Source organism: Pogonomyrmex barbatus, unplaced genomic scaffold, assembly GCF_055798465.1.
Source record: "Pogonomyrmex barbatus isolate J1 unplaced genomic scaffold, ASM5579846v1 scaffold8, whole genome shotgun sequence".
NCBI classification, from domain to species: Eukaryota; Metazoa; Arthropoda; class Insecta; order Hymenoptera; family Formicidae; genus Pogonomyrmex; species Pogonomyrmex barbatus.
This window is the reverse complement of record NW_028297182.1, coordinates 8,608,479-8,626,224: the sequence shown is the minus strand read 5'-3', so window position 1 is coordinate 8,626,224 and position 17,746 is coordinate 8,608,479. Positions and strand designations below refer to the sequence as shown.

The 17,746-nt window shown below is 36.4% G+C and overlaps 1 protein-coding gene across 2 annotated transcripts in view; it reads right to left on the bottom strand.

Annotated features, from left to right (window-relative positions):
• The window catches only part of raskol (Ras GTPase-activating protein raskol), a 63,296-nt gene that overhangs the window by 31,291 nt on the left and 14,259 nt on the right, over nt 1-17,746 (bottom strand). The gene's annotated exons all lie outside the window — the stretch shown is intronic.

Sequence of the window (17,746 nt, the reverse complement as noted above, 5' to 3'; positions counted from 1 at the left end):
TCAAGGCGAGCATGCATAAATAATTAATTACAACGTTTACAGGAAGCCGCGACACGGTTATGTAAGTTCCGACATCACCATTTTATCCTTTCGTATCTAGGATTTCCGGATCGAGATGCGTGCGCCGGATGCGAATTAAAAACATTTCCGGCGGATTGAAACTAGCGAGCAATGTTTCAATGTTCCGATTTCTACGCATGAAAGTAGTTCTTGTTTGTATTGTTGCAACTAATGTTTAAAACAATTACTTTATAATATACTTAAATTTTTTAATTTAATTTTTATAATATATTTTAATATGTTTAAAATATACATTATGAAATATAATTTTATATATACATATAATATAATTTTATATATATATATATATATATATATATATATATATATAAAATTATATTTTTAAAATCAAATTCGTTCGAAATGCAATTTCTCAAAATCTGCTGTTTTTCGAAAATTATCGCATAGCTGGCTAGTTCTCTGAACGTTAAATATTTTTACGGGATCAGCATTTACTCGTATTGTTACCGTAAAATTAATTGGCTGCAAGTCCAACCGCTCGTAAAATTGATTACTGCTCGAGTAAAGCTCACGAATCGCGTCTCGCAACCACACGCGAAAAAAGTATGCAACTCTGAAGAAAGCACTAAACCTTTGCGTTGCCCGCAACAAGTTTTCCTCGTCACGCGGCTTGAAAAAAAAAAGAAAGGAACTAAAGGAATCGCGCGCGGCTTCTTTCTCCCAATGATGCTCATGTCTTTCCATAGCGCGCGGCTTCCTGCTCGACAACTCTTTCGATGCTTCTTTTGCTCGTTTCGTTTGGCAAGTCTAATCTTAAGCGCACCGAGGTTTCTCACTGACTGCCTGGAGAATTCCAAGAAAGGAGTAAATATCGCGACAGCCGTCGGAAATGGATAATCATTTTTTTTTTTCTTCAAACCATTTAACGTTCGTCAAAATTTTTCCATTTAGTGGATAGTAGTGGTACCACGCTCGATTGACGGTATTAGAAAATATCAGCAAAAGTATCCTAATAGGCAGATAACTGCAAAGCTATTAGAATCATTAGATCAGCTTCGTTGTGATTTGAAATGAGATATAGAGTGTGGGCTAACCGATGAAGCTGCACATTACAGATAGCATTCCCATGTTACATGTCAGCGTGTGACTAGGCAAGGCCGTCAATCCTTTAGCGGTGCTTGCATTATGCTTATCCTAAAGCGTACATCATCGAATTATTATACCGTGTTGCATTACAATTTCGTAATATAGCACGATACTGCATCACAGTATCGAACTACAAGCGAAGTTTCGTAAAATTAATACGTAAATCGATGATCCCTCTCGATCGATGATTTATGAAGGAGATTTATCCCCGTCCCTTGTAATCATCATTAAATCTTCCCTCGAAAAAAAAAAAAATCGATCCTATTAAGTATCTCTGCACAAAATATCTTTCTCACGATATGTTACACGTATTACAGGTATATGATGTTTACGCGCGTAAAGGAGGCGCGTAAAAATTTGAACGATGGTTAAACGAACACCGAATTACTCGGCAGGAAGCGCCGTTAGGACGTGAGCTAACTGTATTCACGGCTGATGAAAATTACGACGCCGATTTGGCGGCCGGTCAAGTGCCGTGCGCCAATGGCTCCTTTTTCGTATCCGCGCGCGCCAACGCGAATTTCCTTCTGGCTTCGGCTTCGGCAGCCGTGCTCGTCGCGCAGCCTACGACCAGATATTAGATATCCTATGTGTTGTACTACCGACCGTACGGTAGGTCAGTCACGTTATGCAAGGAGCGTGGGATCGGCGGCGATCGCTTGGCGCCGTTACAGGAGCGCGTTTTCGACACGTCACGGTTTGTTTAGGACTCAGCGCCACGCGTGTGAGAACTTGAGAAATATTCTGCATGTATCGCGTTCATAATCCGAGGCAGGTTCTGGCTTACGGATTTTTTTTCTAAAAATTAAATTAAATTAAAAGTTAAATTTAAAAATAAAATCATTGTTCTAATTATTTTATTTAAAATTATTTTTTTATTAAATACCTTTCTCATTAATTTGTTTGAAATACCTTCTCTAATTAATCTGTCAACAACAATCTCTTCCGAAATCGAATTGAATCTTTAAATTACAAACGACGTTACTGACTACTTTTGAATTCAGCTTCCCAAGTGACAGTGTGAAAAGCATAATTCTGTGCTCTCTTTTGGTTTGAGATTTTTGTGTGTTTTTACAATATTTTTTACAATATTTGAGAATCAACTGTAAAGATATTGTATTTTTTGTACGAGAGGAAAATATTCATTGCCGAGATAATCGAAGAACTTATAGAGATCCGTTAAGGCTGGGACATACTGTACGATTGCGAGTGCGATTGCGGAACTGCACGCAATGCCCAGGAAATCCTTAACGCATTCTAAAATGCTGACAACATGTTAGACTGCACGTAATATTCTCACAAGAAGTATTACGAAATTTCACTGCTTATGCAGCATGGTGCTGGGAAATTTATCCAAGTTAATGGAACTCAGGTAATACAGTTATTCGTGAGTGTTCGTTAGATCTGAAAATAGCTTTTACAAGTATAAAACATTGTCATGCAAACAAAAAATAAATCTTCACGATCTAAATTCCTGATCATCATCTTTAATTCTTGATGATGTAACATATAGTTCAAATTACAATATAAATGTATAAAATAATCATTATGTTCATGCAATACATGTATTTATGCAATTATGCACGAGATTAATGTGGTACAAAACATTCCTCGCAAATTATGCAGATTAGAAACGGTACATTTATACGTTCGCTTATGTAATGATGTAACACATATAATTGTAGGATTATTATAAAGTGCTTGCAAATTTTCTTGTTGAAATATGTATATCGTTTCTGAGAAAAGGAAGTACGGTGAAAGCGTTGCAAATGCTATTATGACAAAAATAACGTTATCATCAAGTAAGAGAAATTGAATAAAACAAAGGCAAGGTTTTTAGTTTCTGAAATCAGAAACCGGACAAGAAACTTTCTCTATGGCACGGACGTTAAATGTTATTTAATCGCCCTCGATATTACGGCCAGTGATATGGAAATTGCTGGCTACTTGATAAGCCGATCGAAATAGTCTCAAAGTTTGCTCGATCGTCAAATAAATATTGCTTGAGAATTGCTTTACATACATAAATCAAATTTCCAGTGAAAGTTTCACATAATCTATGTTTAATTATATTTAATTTTTGTTGACAAGTTACAATTTTAAAAAGATAATAACTTTTCAACAAAGTGTAATTCATCCCATATTATTTTATTGAGAGCTTCTTAATTGTTTTCTTTCACGCAACTCAAAGTTATGCTGCAAAAAAATGAATATAAATGTTGAATAATTATTTATGACGAAATTACTACAATAATTCTACTCATTTTTAAAGATAAAAATATAGGAAGAAAGATAGAAAATTTAATTTTCTAGAAAGAAAGAAATTTACAGAAAAAGTGATAATTTTAAACTTTAAAGGAGTCTTGCAAGAAAGAATGTGAGAAAATTGAAAGTAAAAAGAATTTTCAAAGTAGAAAATGTATAAAGATTATAGTTTGAACTGTAAAAGAAGCTTTTCAAAATAGGAAGATATCAGATAGGAATGATCGAAAACAAGTTGAAAGATTACACATTTTTTGAACTTTAAAAGAAATTTTCCAAAATAGAGAGCAATAAGAACAGTAAATAGGAATGAAAAATTAAAGAAGTTGAACTAATTTCTAATAGGATATATATAAAGATATTTAAGAAAAAGATATAGCTACAAAGATTAATATACAAAGTTATAGATCTAGGAATTCCAAGACATAAAATGAGACATAAAACTGCACAGAAAAAATAATATCCATATCTCATAAAAGCTGATATGGTCAGAAACCATGCGTAAAAAAATTTAACAAAAAAAGTGTGTGATTCTGACAAGTTTCTATGCGTTTAACTATAAATATTCTACAATGGAAATTGTAAAAAATCCGAAGAAAATATCATAATTTTAAATAATATACGAATGTTTATTTTGCAATAATTTTTCAAGAAACGTGCATGCACTCATTAATTCAATGCTGATAAATTTTGTAAAACTTAGATAGAAAAGCTCGTTGATTATTTTTTTTTTCTTTTCAGTTTTAGCATTTATTATTATTATTATAAAAGTTTATAAGACAGATATGATATTTGTTTGTTAGTTTGTGATAAATATCTCATAACATGTTCATTGTTCGAGTTAAGGAAGGGTCGATTTGTAAAGCAGCACGATTATATTCATGAGAAATTATGGACGATTATACTCAACGGAAGTTATACGCTGTTTGAATACGAGACTATTTTAGACACGGGAATTAAAAGTCGACGTCTCTCCTCACGTACCTTAATTACGTAATGGACAGCTGTTACGAGAGCAGTAGTTCGCGAATGAACATTGCAACCAGTTATTAACCCGCGAACTCGTGCCACGCGTTTCTCGATGACTTGATTGGATAGATAAAGAATTTCAATAAATAAGGGGAGTTAAACGTACACGTGCGGCATCCCTTACATCCCATATCCTTGAGTTACCCCCTCAAAATGTATACATAATTGCGCATAGTTTATAAGAGTAAAATGCACATAGTGCTTAAACGAATACACATTATTATTTTACGTTGATAACATCTTATAATATCACTATTCGTTGTCTTATCTTAACGTTGTCATTATTTCCTTACTGTCCATTTTTAATTGCGTATATTCTGAAATTTAAAACTTACTTAAAAGCTAAGAAAAGTATAGTAAGTAAGCTGTTAGTAAAGCATCATAAATAAACAGAGGAAGATTAAATGACCTAATTCTTAGCATATATAATTAAAAAGAACTCAATAATTAAAAGTATACCCATCACGTTTCCTTTTCGATTCACAAAGATGGAACATACGTACGTAATGGTCCGAATGCACAGTTAAGGTGCCACAGGAACGCACGGAGGGGATGCGTGCGCGAATTATTAGAAGACCCCCCCCCCCCCCTCCCTCGGAGGAATTTATCGTTTCCGTCGTCGCGAACGAACGAGGAGAGGCCCCGTTCCTCGCGCGCGACGCGTGTAACGCGTCGCACGCCTCCGGGCGAAAATCGAGATTAATTCGAAAACGTGCGACGAGGAGAACTCGTTGGCGTTGGCGATTTACGGCGCGCGGCGACGTGGCCGACGTTTAATTAAAACGGAAATCGACCCGCCGACCGACAGAAACGCCGTGGCTCGAACACGGCCCGACGACGGTATTTTCGATCGCGAAGGCCCTCCTCTCCTTTGTACACAAGCGCGTCGTGTTCCGCGAAACTGGTTTGCGCCGAATAATTATTCCCTTCCAGGTAAAACGGGCTTTATCTCGCTATATAGGTCCCGCGAGGGTAACCGCAACCTCCGAGGGTATCTGCGATTTGCGGCCATGTTACGCGGTCACTGCCGAATATTTCCGATCACGATCGTAGACGTGTGAGATTCAAATGGAAGAGCTATTTTCTCTTCTTCATTTTCGCTCCTTCATTTTAAGTGATTTAAATGTAAAACAATGTAGGTTTAATAATTTTTTTTTTTACAATTTACAAATAAAATCTAAAATGTAGGTTTCATTTGTAAATCATTTTTTATAAAGATCGTATCCTTAAGCCTCGAGATAGAAATTCGAAACTTATGTATCAAAAAAAAAAAAAAAAATTTTAAGCAAGCTGTATTATTCTCTTTTATATTATTATTATATGAGGCAGACTGAAGCAATACTAAAGGATATTCAAATATGCTGCTATCATTAATTAAAGATAGTTTAATAAAGAGTATAGATGAGTATAGATCTTGAGGCATTTCTATTGAGGATTTCTTCGAGCGTTACTTCATCATGGATCAAAGAATCGCGTAGTTTCGTATGGTGTCACAGAACGTTCGTTTTGCACTCGCGGCTCGTGCACTCGATTAGTAGGACAAGAGGCAAAGTACGCGCGCTTTGTAATATAACCAATTGGTAAAAAGGGCTTTCTCGTTCAATCTCCCTTCGTCGGTCGGTCGAGACCACTCGATAGGGCTTTTGTGGGCGCTCAGTTTAGGGACCGGTGTCCGCGCGTGAATGAAGAGAAAGGAAGCGAGGTCCCTCTCTCATGCGAGTGTCGTTGTTGTACATTTCGGGGAACACGTTCGCCATTCGACATTTGCGCCACTAAGCTCGAATTGAATGAAATGCGGATAAATTAGGCTAGCGTAAGCCCTTTCGAGCCGCAAATAGAAAGAGCCAACCGATATCTCTAACAATATTTGCATTAATACATGCACAAGTACGTTAATGGATTAATAAATCTACCCATCGAAAACGCAGCAATTTTCAGCATTGAAAAGCAACGAAGAAGATAAATACTGGAATTAGCATTTCTTCCATTCTAATAATAAAGAAAACTAATTAGAGCGGAAAAGCAATTTTAACGTTTAAATACAAATATTCCATTTATTTAAAGACTCAATGATCAAAATAGTTTGAGCCCTGTATAATCTGAATTTCAAAAAGAGACTTTTTAATTAATTGGTCTGCGATGAATATTTCATTTAATGCTCAAACAGATTTCTACAGCAGAGATCGATCGTCGCCATGGTGTGAGATCACCTTTAATCACGAACCGTACTTCTCCGGTTCTCTCATACGTATAACCGTACTCGTTGTTCGATTGGTGCACACTGGGCTTTAACGATCGTTCACAGTTCGCGATAAATCGCCGTCGTTAACGCTACAAAGGTTCCATATATTTTATTTCCGTGTCAACGAGCTCGTGCTCGTGCTCGAAAAAGCGCAGCAAGGGCCCCGAAAGATTTATATCGAACGACGCTAATCGATGAATTAAATACAACAGTAATTTAACGCGAGTTAGATCGAGAACCAGCTGAATCTATACTTAAAGGTTCTTGTTCTTGTTAAAATGATCAAAATAAGTTGAGAGAATTAGTGTAAATTTACTTTTCTCAACATTAAGATTTTTTTCTCGAGTTTTCTCGCCACTGTCAAATTTTCAAGTCACTGTTATGTATTCTTAAATTATTCTAACGATTGGAAAATTAATCATTTATCAAAGAGACGCGTAAATAAATACACTGCGTAAGATTGCTAAGTTGGCACGACCTCGAATCTACGTAGGCAATATAATTACATTATGTCTCGATGGCTTTCTAGAAGGAGTGGATAATATACAGGATATCCAGATAGAGACAGATTAGTACAGCTTCCTTCGCCCATTCATTGAGGATAAATGTGATTTAAACCAGGCCACACAACATGAGCGTAGAATCCTGGAAAATCGTCCACACGTCTGGCAGGGCAATAAATGACCGGAAATAATGTTCGCCGCAACGCCATAATCACTCTTACCATTATTCTTCTTCAAACCATATGCTTTATTATGACAGACTATTCACGCTGACGGCTGTCCTAGCAAATGCAACTTGTACTTATATTTTTTTCTCTTTATATTCCTACTCTTTCTTGATTTATAGGATTGCGAGGTTCTTTTTCAATCGTTTCAATATTCATATCCAATGAAATACTCACACTTCGATAGTATATTCACTTTACTGTTTACCTACCTTTAATCTTTACTATTCTAAACTCTATTAATAACAAAAACCGTCATCTTACTTAAATGCTCCTTGCTCAAGTGTTATCTATTTGAAAATCTATTTTTCCATTTCCATTTTGACGTACGGAGACACGAAAACGATTTCACCGGCACTCCAAGTAACAAATGTGTGACGCAGGTGTCGTGAATGGTAATTAAATGACCCAGGTACTATTTTGCAGGCTCACAAACTGAAAAGCGCCGTGTCTAGTAAGGTATACGCGAATAACGTTAGTCATTTGCGTATTTTTTCCACTCTGCATGCTATTTCGTAGATTATCTCGTGTCACGAATCGTCACGAGTAGGAATGTCAACTGGTTAAAAAATGGTTAAAAAATGAGGGAATGGAACGAGCAGCACGCGTCAAGCGCGAGCTACTTATCTATACCGCCGATCGCGACATTGCGCTCCGGTAATGTTGATTATCGTGATAATAATTAAGCGTAATTGGAACACAGTCAGGCACGCGACCCTCGTCGTTTCTCAAGCAGATGCGTCGTTCCGCCTTTTCCGAGAGAGAGAGAGAGAGAGAGACGCAATGTGAAGACGATCATAAACGCCCGTTGTTGTCGTCACGTTCTCCTCCAGGCGAAAGACTCGTTGCAGGTGCGTGAACACATGCCGATTCCGAATAAGTGCAAAAAAACAAAGAGAGAGAGAGAGAGAGAGAGAGAGAGAGAGAGAGAGAGAAATGATTACGAAGAAATAATAACGATTCCACTCCGATATTCGGAGATAATTTACGATATGGTCGAGACAAATCGAGCTTAATTGTTCGGAACGATCATCGGTCAATTCAGTGTTTAGATTCATCGCGATGGAGAGCGACCATCAGCAACTTGCAAAGGGAGATAGTTCAAAGCAAATGGTTTACATGGCAATTGATTGGACGTTGTAATTATTAAAATTTTAATTGCGTTGTGCTTTTATTGTAGATGTGAAATCGGAAGATTAGAAGAATCGCATCTGCTACGTAAGTAAAGTCAGGAGAAACGAATTTGGCATATGAATGAGATATCTTTAACGTATTCTGCTGAAAAATGCAACGCGTACACAATTCTGTTTGCAATTCGATCGCCGCGACATGAATACAAATGTGAGAAGTATACCGCGACGTAGCAATTGCTCAGGAAATAAGTTGAAGTAAGTTACTTTTAAACTTCTGCGTACTTTATGGAATGATGATCTTTTAAAATGTTACTTAATACAACATATATAATACAAAATCTATTTTCGAAATTAAGATCTCATATATACAGCTAAAATATTTTGGCTCCACAATAAACCTTGAAATGAGACATATTTATATAATATAAATATTTTTTTATTTTAATTAATTTTAAAATAGAGTTGGAATATCTAAAATAAATCATTCAATTAAATTTTAATAAAATTAAAAAAAAACAACAATATATTTATTTTCGCCCCTGGCGAAAACAAATATATCTCTCTTGAAGTTTTTTGATAGACACCAAGTTTCAGTTTGTGTGCTCTAAAAAGCAATTAACTCATCAGGAAGAGATAATTTCTGTGAAATACTCTGAATTAATTGTAATCAAATAATTGTAATAATAAAAATATGAGTCAATATCCGCTATACGAAATCTTCGCTATAAACGAGCATATATTCTGATACGAGAGGACAACTGGAGAGATACACAATTCTCTATAGCAATAATTAGTTCAATCTCTGTGACTGCAGACTGCGTTTACCTTCGAGTACTCTCGAGTACTTCGTGAGTCGAGCGTAATTAAGCAATGGCGATCGTACACTCAGACAGCGTACACACGTTTACCCTTCCGCATCTCTGTCCCTCTAAACCCAGACCCTCTCTCTCTCTCTCCTCTCTCTTTTTCCACGCACACTCTCTCCTCTAAATGCCTAAGCAATAAGTCACGAGCCCGGTTGCACTCCGCTCGGCGCATATGCGAGGCTGAGATCATCGACACTTATGGTTATAATACTTTCCCCCATCAATGCCTTATCTCCCTCGTCTCGCCATTCTTCCTTCCTCTCTCTTCGCGACCTCTTCGACTACAATGCTTCTTGTGCCATTTTTTCCTGCCCGTCGCGTACCTATGTCTACGTGCATTTCTCGCTCGCAGCTTCGAGAAAAACGCAGTAACGCAGTAACGTCGTTCTCACCGGTTACTCGAGCATTACGAAGAAACGCAAGTGTACAAAGAAGATGCATCGTGTCTCGGATAAAGTCGACGACGTCTTAAATCATGGTTGTGCAAAGTGTAATAAAAAATGTGCAGAAAGTATATACTGAACGGCGCGAGTGTCGTAGCCGTCATTTCGCGTGAGGAAAATCTGTTCATCTCCTCATAAATTTTAATAACATTATCCGATATGTACATTGTTGAAAGAATATTAGATTCTTATTTATTAACTTTATTTTTATCTTTACTTATCTTTAATATTTTATAGTTTCATTTTTCCTTCCCCGTTTGGATTTTGAAAAACAGTCCCGAGATTACTGTGTCCAACTTTTTTATTTTAAACTATATAGTTAATATACATAGCCAAAGTATGTGATGCAATATAAGATAAATGCGATAATAAAGACTGTCATTAAACGATCACCAAAATCATAATTATTTTTGAATTGTTAATAAAAAAAGATATAGAATGAAATTCTTTATAAATATAATATTTAGCATTTTTAATTATAAATTTAATTATTATGTTACTGATGAAAATTCTTAATAAAAAAGATCTAAACAGACATTCCGTAGTCTGTGAACTGGGAGTATAGGTTGTTACGATAAACTCGATTAATTATTCGTTGCATCTGCTTCCTCACGATAGCGCGAGAAGAGGCGTGGATCAGATGTGATACACTCGCTCCATGCGTGTGTGTGTGTGTGTGTGTGTGTGTGTATATATATATATATATATATATATACTCTCTCATAAGATATAAAAGTACCGGGTCTCCAATAAAACCGTGCCGACGCGAGATGAACGGCAGCAGAAATGCAGCTGCGAAGCAGGATCTTTGAGAACTCGTCCTAAACACGCGCGCCGCCGATTTCGCGGTGGTTTCTACGGGCCCTATTGAAACTGTAATAAAATTTTCGCGAATAAATCGACGTTATGAAGTTAAATATAAACATTGCAAAATTTAAATTTCACAAAAAGTGCTTATTAAGATTTATAAAAAAAAATTTTTTTTCCACAGTTACGTTCGACAACAAAGCTTTTTTTATCATATAAAAAGAAAGATAAAGGCTTTCTCATTTAACTTTTTACTCTACTGATTCGTTTCCAATATATATCCAATTTTAACAGTAATTTAACCGAGGCTGTCAAACTGATTGCAGGAGTGTAATATCCTCTTTAGAATAGAATATACACGGATTATATCGTTATTCCTGGCGTTACGTTGCAACGTATAATACGAAATGCGAAAATAGACGGAGGATTTAATCGATTTTCTGTCTACGTTATCGCTGCGTAATAATGCATACTCGATTTTACAAAAGAAACACGCAAAAATAATATTTCCTATCACGGAGACATAAAGCGCAATGCAGGCAATTCTGGTAGTAACGTATTCCATAGACCATTCTACAGACCATTGTTCATCATGGATGCGCGTGTTTTGAGCAAAATGAAAAACAAAACCAAACAGAGGCGTATACTTCTCTATAGTGGTATGAGAATTATCGCCTGTTTCATAGAAATCCTCTCTGAACTCACCTGAAACAGAAAAAAAGGAAAAATCAATATTGCTATATTCCAGCACAAAACAAGTCGAATTGTCGTAGTTAATTTTTCTAATAAACTGATTAAAATATTATAAAAATGAAATGATCATGAAATTTTTTCAAGATTATACCGATTATTATTTTCCATTATAAAATCTCGTGCTTTTTAAAAAAATAATTTGTTATTCTATCTTAATCTTACACTTCCAATATACAACCAAGTATATTGAATAAAACTTTACTTTAAATATCTATAATTATATATATTTTTATTATTTATATATAATTAATAGTATTATTCACGAATGATGGGCTATCATAATAATTAATAAAAATTATAATCGTTAAAAAAATTTTATTTATATATTTTTATGCTTTTTTGACTCAAAATTATTTACCAAAGAAGTACAAACATCCCCATAGAAACATTCTCATAGAAACATTAGTTACATTACAGAAGCTTCAGCCGAAAGTGTATCAATTACTAATTAAGTATCTTATTGGCGCCGCCAATGAAATGTTTTTATCATCCTATTTGTTAGCTTGCTCGAGGCGGATCGTGGTAACGGTGGTTTCTCGGCTGTTTCTCGGGCGAAAAAAGGAGGCCATTCAGTCATGATCACGCTCGAGACGAGCCGAGTGTTAGACCGAGGGACAGTGATAAATGAGAGACTGGTAAGAAGAAACACACAGCACATATGTTGAAAAAAACGGCGTCGATTATCCGAGAAAGCGAGAGTGGCCCGAGTGGAAAGATTGCTAGTGACGGAAATTTAAGTTTGTTAATGCATCTCAACAGACACATATCTATTTGGACTAACTTTGGGTTAGTCGTTCGGTTATTTTCGAGGCTCCACTGTTTATCGGATATTGACGCACGAAGCGCAGATATCGCGCCGATTGGAGCGGGTGTAGAGAGAAGGAAACGAGAGAAGGGTTACGGATATACCGGATTAGTAAGTCGGAGAACCCGGATCGAGTTCTACGGGCGAAAGTGACTCGACGCGTGAGAATTATAACGCGCGCTAACGTACGCGCGTATGTTCTCCTTTCTGTGAAACGCATGCGTTACAGGAACAGTAATCATTTACAATAATTAAATAATCGCTGGATATTACGGACTCCAACGCTTATTCAATGCTAATTTTCCTTATTTCATAAAATAAAATGGGGATTTATTACTGATGAAAATATAAATATAATTTTATATATATATATATACTACATTCATATTTCATATATAATGTACTTCATATATAATGTACTTCATTTTTTCCAAATTTTTATTACGGTTTATCGCATGGAGAGAACAGTGGTCTTGCTGGCAAATTTAAAAATCTGGCTACACATAGATCTGAAAATAATTTTTGTTGAACTATCATAATAGAACATTTAAATATGATATTAATATTGTAAAAATTTTTTATTTTCTAGCAACTAACCTAAACATTATATAATAATTTCAAAGGCCAACAAAATTATTTTCAGATCTGTATCTGATTTAAATTTTTAGATTTACCAGCAAAAGACTGTTTTCTCCGTGCTATAATTCTAGCAATTATTTCAAATATTTGGACGGTCTATCATCGAACATGTAAACAATCTTGCAGCACATGACTAAGAGAATTCTCCGAGAAGGAAAGCAGGGTAATAGTCTTTATTTAGCTGATTCAGAGGAACTTGCTTTTGGTCCAACGCCGCCTTAATTATGTATCTTATTGCAGAGAGGGGGACCAGCATTTCGAGACTTATGGTCGCACCATGTGTGATTCATCGTTCATTTGGTCCACCGTTGTGTACGCCGCCGTTTATTCTTCGGACCGGGTAATACGTGCAAGTGCACGCTCTATTTCTTATCATCTCGTTTTCTATCGCATGACGCACGCGTATAAGGGCTACACCTCCCTCCGAGGAGAAGCGGAACAAATATATATATATATATATATATATATATATATATATATATAAAATAGTAAGTAGAAAGGCGTTTGACCGTAAGCTCCTGGCACAGCAGATAATATCGATATAAGGCGCTTTATTGCCGCCACCGTTACTTTTATTGCCGACCTTGTTGGCAACACATGACGAATGTTCTCAACCACACATGCGTACACACGTACGTTTGGTTCGGCGTGAAATAAATAATTTATTATCGTCATTTCTGGATGTGTCAGTCCACGAAAAGTTCAATCTTCAATGGCGACGTGCCTCTGCAGCGAAGTATCGCTAGCGGGATAACTTTCGCAGTGGTCGCTCAAAAGTTTACGATTATTAGTAATCAGTAATAAATCAGGGTGTCTTTCGTCACAGGCACTTGAGAGATTTTTATACCCGCTGCGTCGCGGGTAAATCGCCGCACGTCGTAAACGGGAGCGACAAAAAAAAAAAAACGAAATTAAATTCGTGATATCTCTCGCACCACTTAATCACGAGACATCGCGACCGGCAATATCGCCGTTACGCCGACCGTGAAGAATCTAAGAAGGCTAAGTTTAACAGCCAATTAATTAGCCCCCCCCCTCCCTCCCCAGTAATTAATAGAAGCACGCGCGCTCGTTCCATCGGCGGATAAACAGACGGCACGAGATTGCGAAAACATTAACATACCCGACTTTTCCCAGACGCGTGTGTCGATTCGCTTTCCCGGCTGAACGCATCGCTGAGCCTTTCGCGAGGGAAAACCGGCATAATCTAACGCCGCTAATCTCGCGCGTCACACGCGTGTATTATTCATCGCAACTTTTACGGCGTTTCCACGCGCGTCGCTTTTGCCACGCCGGATGTCCCAGTTTTGTTGCTACTGTTATGCACGCTACATCCGCCGCGCAGGCTTCATTCATGGTGTCATGCGCGAGTCATGCATAATTTTTATCTGCAATTCCCCCCCCCCCCCCCCGATGGAAAGGATTGAGATTCACATCGATAACACACGACCGCTTTTCCGCAGTTCGAAAGTGGAAAGATAAGCGTATTATTATTTCTCAAATATAATATTATCTTTCTTCTATTTTTAAGAGTGACAATAGGTTAATACAGTTTAATATTGAGAGTAACTTCAATTAAAAATAGTTAAAAATAGTAAAAAATAATAAAAAATAGTTTATATGAATACGTAGTAACTTGTTACTTGTTATTTTCAGAATATAGAGATAAATATTTCTTTCGAGGGAAAATGCCTATCGATGATAAATCTTTCCCAAAGAAACGTTCACGAGGGTGAACGGTTCACGGAGAAAAAATATTGGCTTTGTGGGGCGGGAACTCCGAAAATTGTGCTGGGGAAAGAACTTTAAATAAGCCTCGCGAGAGCTACGGCCACGGATAGAAAAGGATAGCAAGAAAGGATAAAGAAAGTTTATTTTCGCCGACACGGATATATGACACAGCCGGCGTGTAAATCGAAAACGCAATTATTGCAAATGCATGTTTTCTTTTTCTACACAACCCTTTTAATCATCATCTCAAACATGATGTCAATTTTCATTAGTAAAGGTGGGAATTGCGATCGACCCGTAAGCCTACTGGCACAATGTAAACTGACGCTATCAATAGAGCAATTAGTAAAATTGACAAACCAAAGGATTATTTTGCGCCATTGAAATGTCAAACGGATATTCGACTGACATACGAATTAAAATATCAAATATCTGTCTTTTACGTTATAAATTCCATCGAAATGGAAATCTCCGGCCCGGTAAGTTTCCATTTAGCGGAATCCTCGTTTCAGCTACGTGACACCGAAGGATCGATTTCTGGTTTGCGTAGAAGAAACAGGAATAGTCAGGGTCGTTACTCTCGAAGGATGACGAGGCAGGAGTTCGCGGGTCTTCGTCGTCGTAGTGAACGTGACTCATCCGCGTCCCTAAGGAGAACACTAAGAACGTAGTGTGAACGAAAGCAATGTTCTCTCTATGTGGAGGCTGACTCGAGAGTACATCCGAAGTTGATTCACGCTCTTGGATTGCGGTAAGAACATGATCATGGCAAATCGAGTGGCTCGTTTCGCGTAGTACCATCGGTACCACGAGAATTACTATGAGCAAGAATTATTATGAGCAAGACATATACACATATACACATATACAGAGTGTTTCAATCGCTCCGAAGGTAATTAAGGGAAACCCAAAAACAAAAAAAAGTTAGTATAAATATAGATCTGGCCATTTTTATGTTGAAATCTCAAATTGCTTTGCTTTCGAATTTTTTTGTCAAAACTGAAAAAAAAATGATCTTTATAAGTTTCATAACGTGATTAAAGGTAAATAAAAGTTGCGGGTTGCTTTAGCACTATAGAGGATGCACCACGTGGAGTTACAGCTCATTTAGTAGAAGTCTTGAAAGAGATCGAGACAGTTGTGTAAAAATGGCGAAAATGACGCATTTTCAGATCTACGTTCATATTAATTGTCTTTTTTGGATTCCCATCCATCTCTCGAATAATTGACTTCAAGTTATGGAACATCCTGTATAAAATGTCAAATTTCAAGCGACATATTTAAACTAGGCGAATTCCTTAACATGTTCATTATTCAGAAATAAAAATTTTATTTTAATAACACTTTAGTCAATTTTCGGACATCTTGATGTATGTTGTATAATCTTTAGTTTTTTTTTTTTTTATCGTCGCGACATTCGAGATCGGATAACATTCAATCGTGTCTTATAATGTTACCCATAAGATCATTAATTATGTTAAAAATGATAAAAATCATCGACTCGTAATAACGCGATATAAATCAAGTTCGAGCTATCTCTGAGATTTAATAACGTCATCTTTCTAAATAAACTATCTCAGAAGGGCTCGACGAGGGATCGATTCGGTAAATTATGATGCAGATGTAACGAGAAAGGGGAGCGGCTGATAGGATGCAGCGTCGATGGCACACGTTCACAAACAAGCTGTGACAAAAGCTGCGAAAAAAATTTAACTTTAACGGTGGCGGGCCGCAGGGCCGCAGGGTGGATGTTATCCACCTAGTCATAATCCGCGCTATAAAGTAGCTTTTAAAAGCGATCAGAAGGGCGACACACGGCCGTGCTGTCACAAAAGAATACATTTTTCCAGATTAAGGGCGTTGTTTATGCGCTCATTGTCCGCGAATCAGGCGTGTACATAGGTGACGAAGGCAATTATGTAGGTCGCGCAGCTCCTTTTCCATGCATGGAAATCCTAATAATAAAGGATGATCCTTATCGTGAATAACGTAATTATGTAAATTAATAATACGTGGGTTCATTTCAAGGCACAAATTTCAGAACGATTGCGATTTGTAGCATACAAAGGTGTAAATTATCTCATTTCTCATGTTTCGTGACAAATAACTTTTCAGAAATTGACAGGCACAATTATACGAATTTGCGAATTTGCATTTTTTTTTCCTTTCGTAAAGATAAAGTAAGATTAGAATTTTTATTAAGAAGAATTTTTATCAAATAAAGAACCTTTAAAATATTTCATCAGGGGATTATAAGTTTATTAAAAGAGAAACTGAAAGTAATAAACATTATTTATGTTTCTAGGAAATTGATAATAAAAAAACTTTTTTAATTGATGAAAAACTATATCAATATTTAGTCTATAATAGATCTATACGATCCATATAATATTACAATGATTATTCTCAAGAAATATATTGTCATTTCAAGACAACAGATATCGTTTGAAATTAATAGAGAAAACGTTCTTAATAATTAAATAAGTTAAATGTCGTAGATATTTACTGGCCAGAATTTTCTGCAATGAGGAAAGCAACAGTTGAGTGAATAATATAATTAACTTGCAAATCGATGAACAATGATATTAATTCTGTCATGTTTGGCAAAAATGAAAATTCCATGGTTTTGCCAAGGCGGAAATGTTCCGTCACAACTGGCTTCTGCGGTTTGCAATTTTCGCGACGAGATGAAATATCGCGACGTGACGCTCTCGAGTATGGAAAAGCAAGCCGTGTGAAAACAATGGTTGGTAAATTCAACCGCAAACTTAATTAACTATTGATGATGACATCCGGGTACCGTTGTGAAAATTCTGGATTCTTTCGTTATTGAAGATAGGTCATACGAAATATTTGTTAATAACAATTCCGCGACAGTAATTTTCTGTGACATGTTTGACACGTGTTATTTGTTTACATATATCTGCCTTCTCTATTAAGAGATTACAGGAGGATCACAATTTTATAAAATAAAAATTGTAAATTACATTATAATAATGTGATATATTTCCACCTCTATAACTGTCATTTAATTAGCATCTAAATATGCATAAGTGAAAGAGAGAGACAGAGGGGGAGGGGAAGAAGGGGGATAACTTTCTGTTTCATAAATACAGCATCTTTAAAGAAAACAATAAAAAGT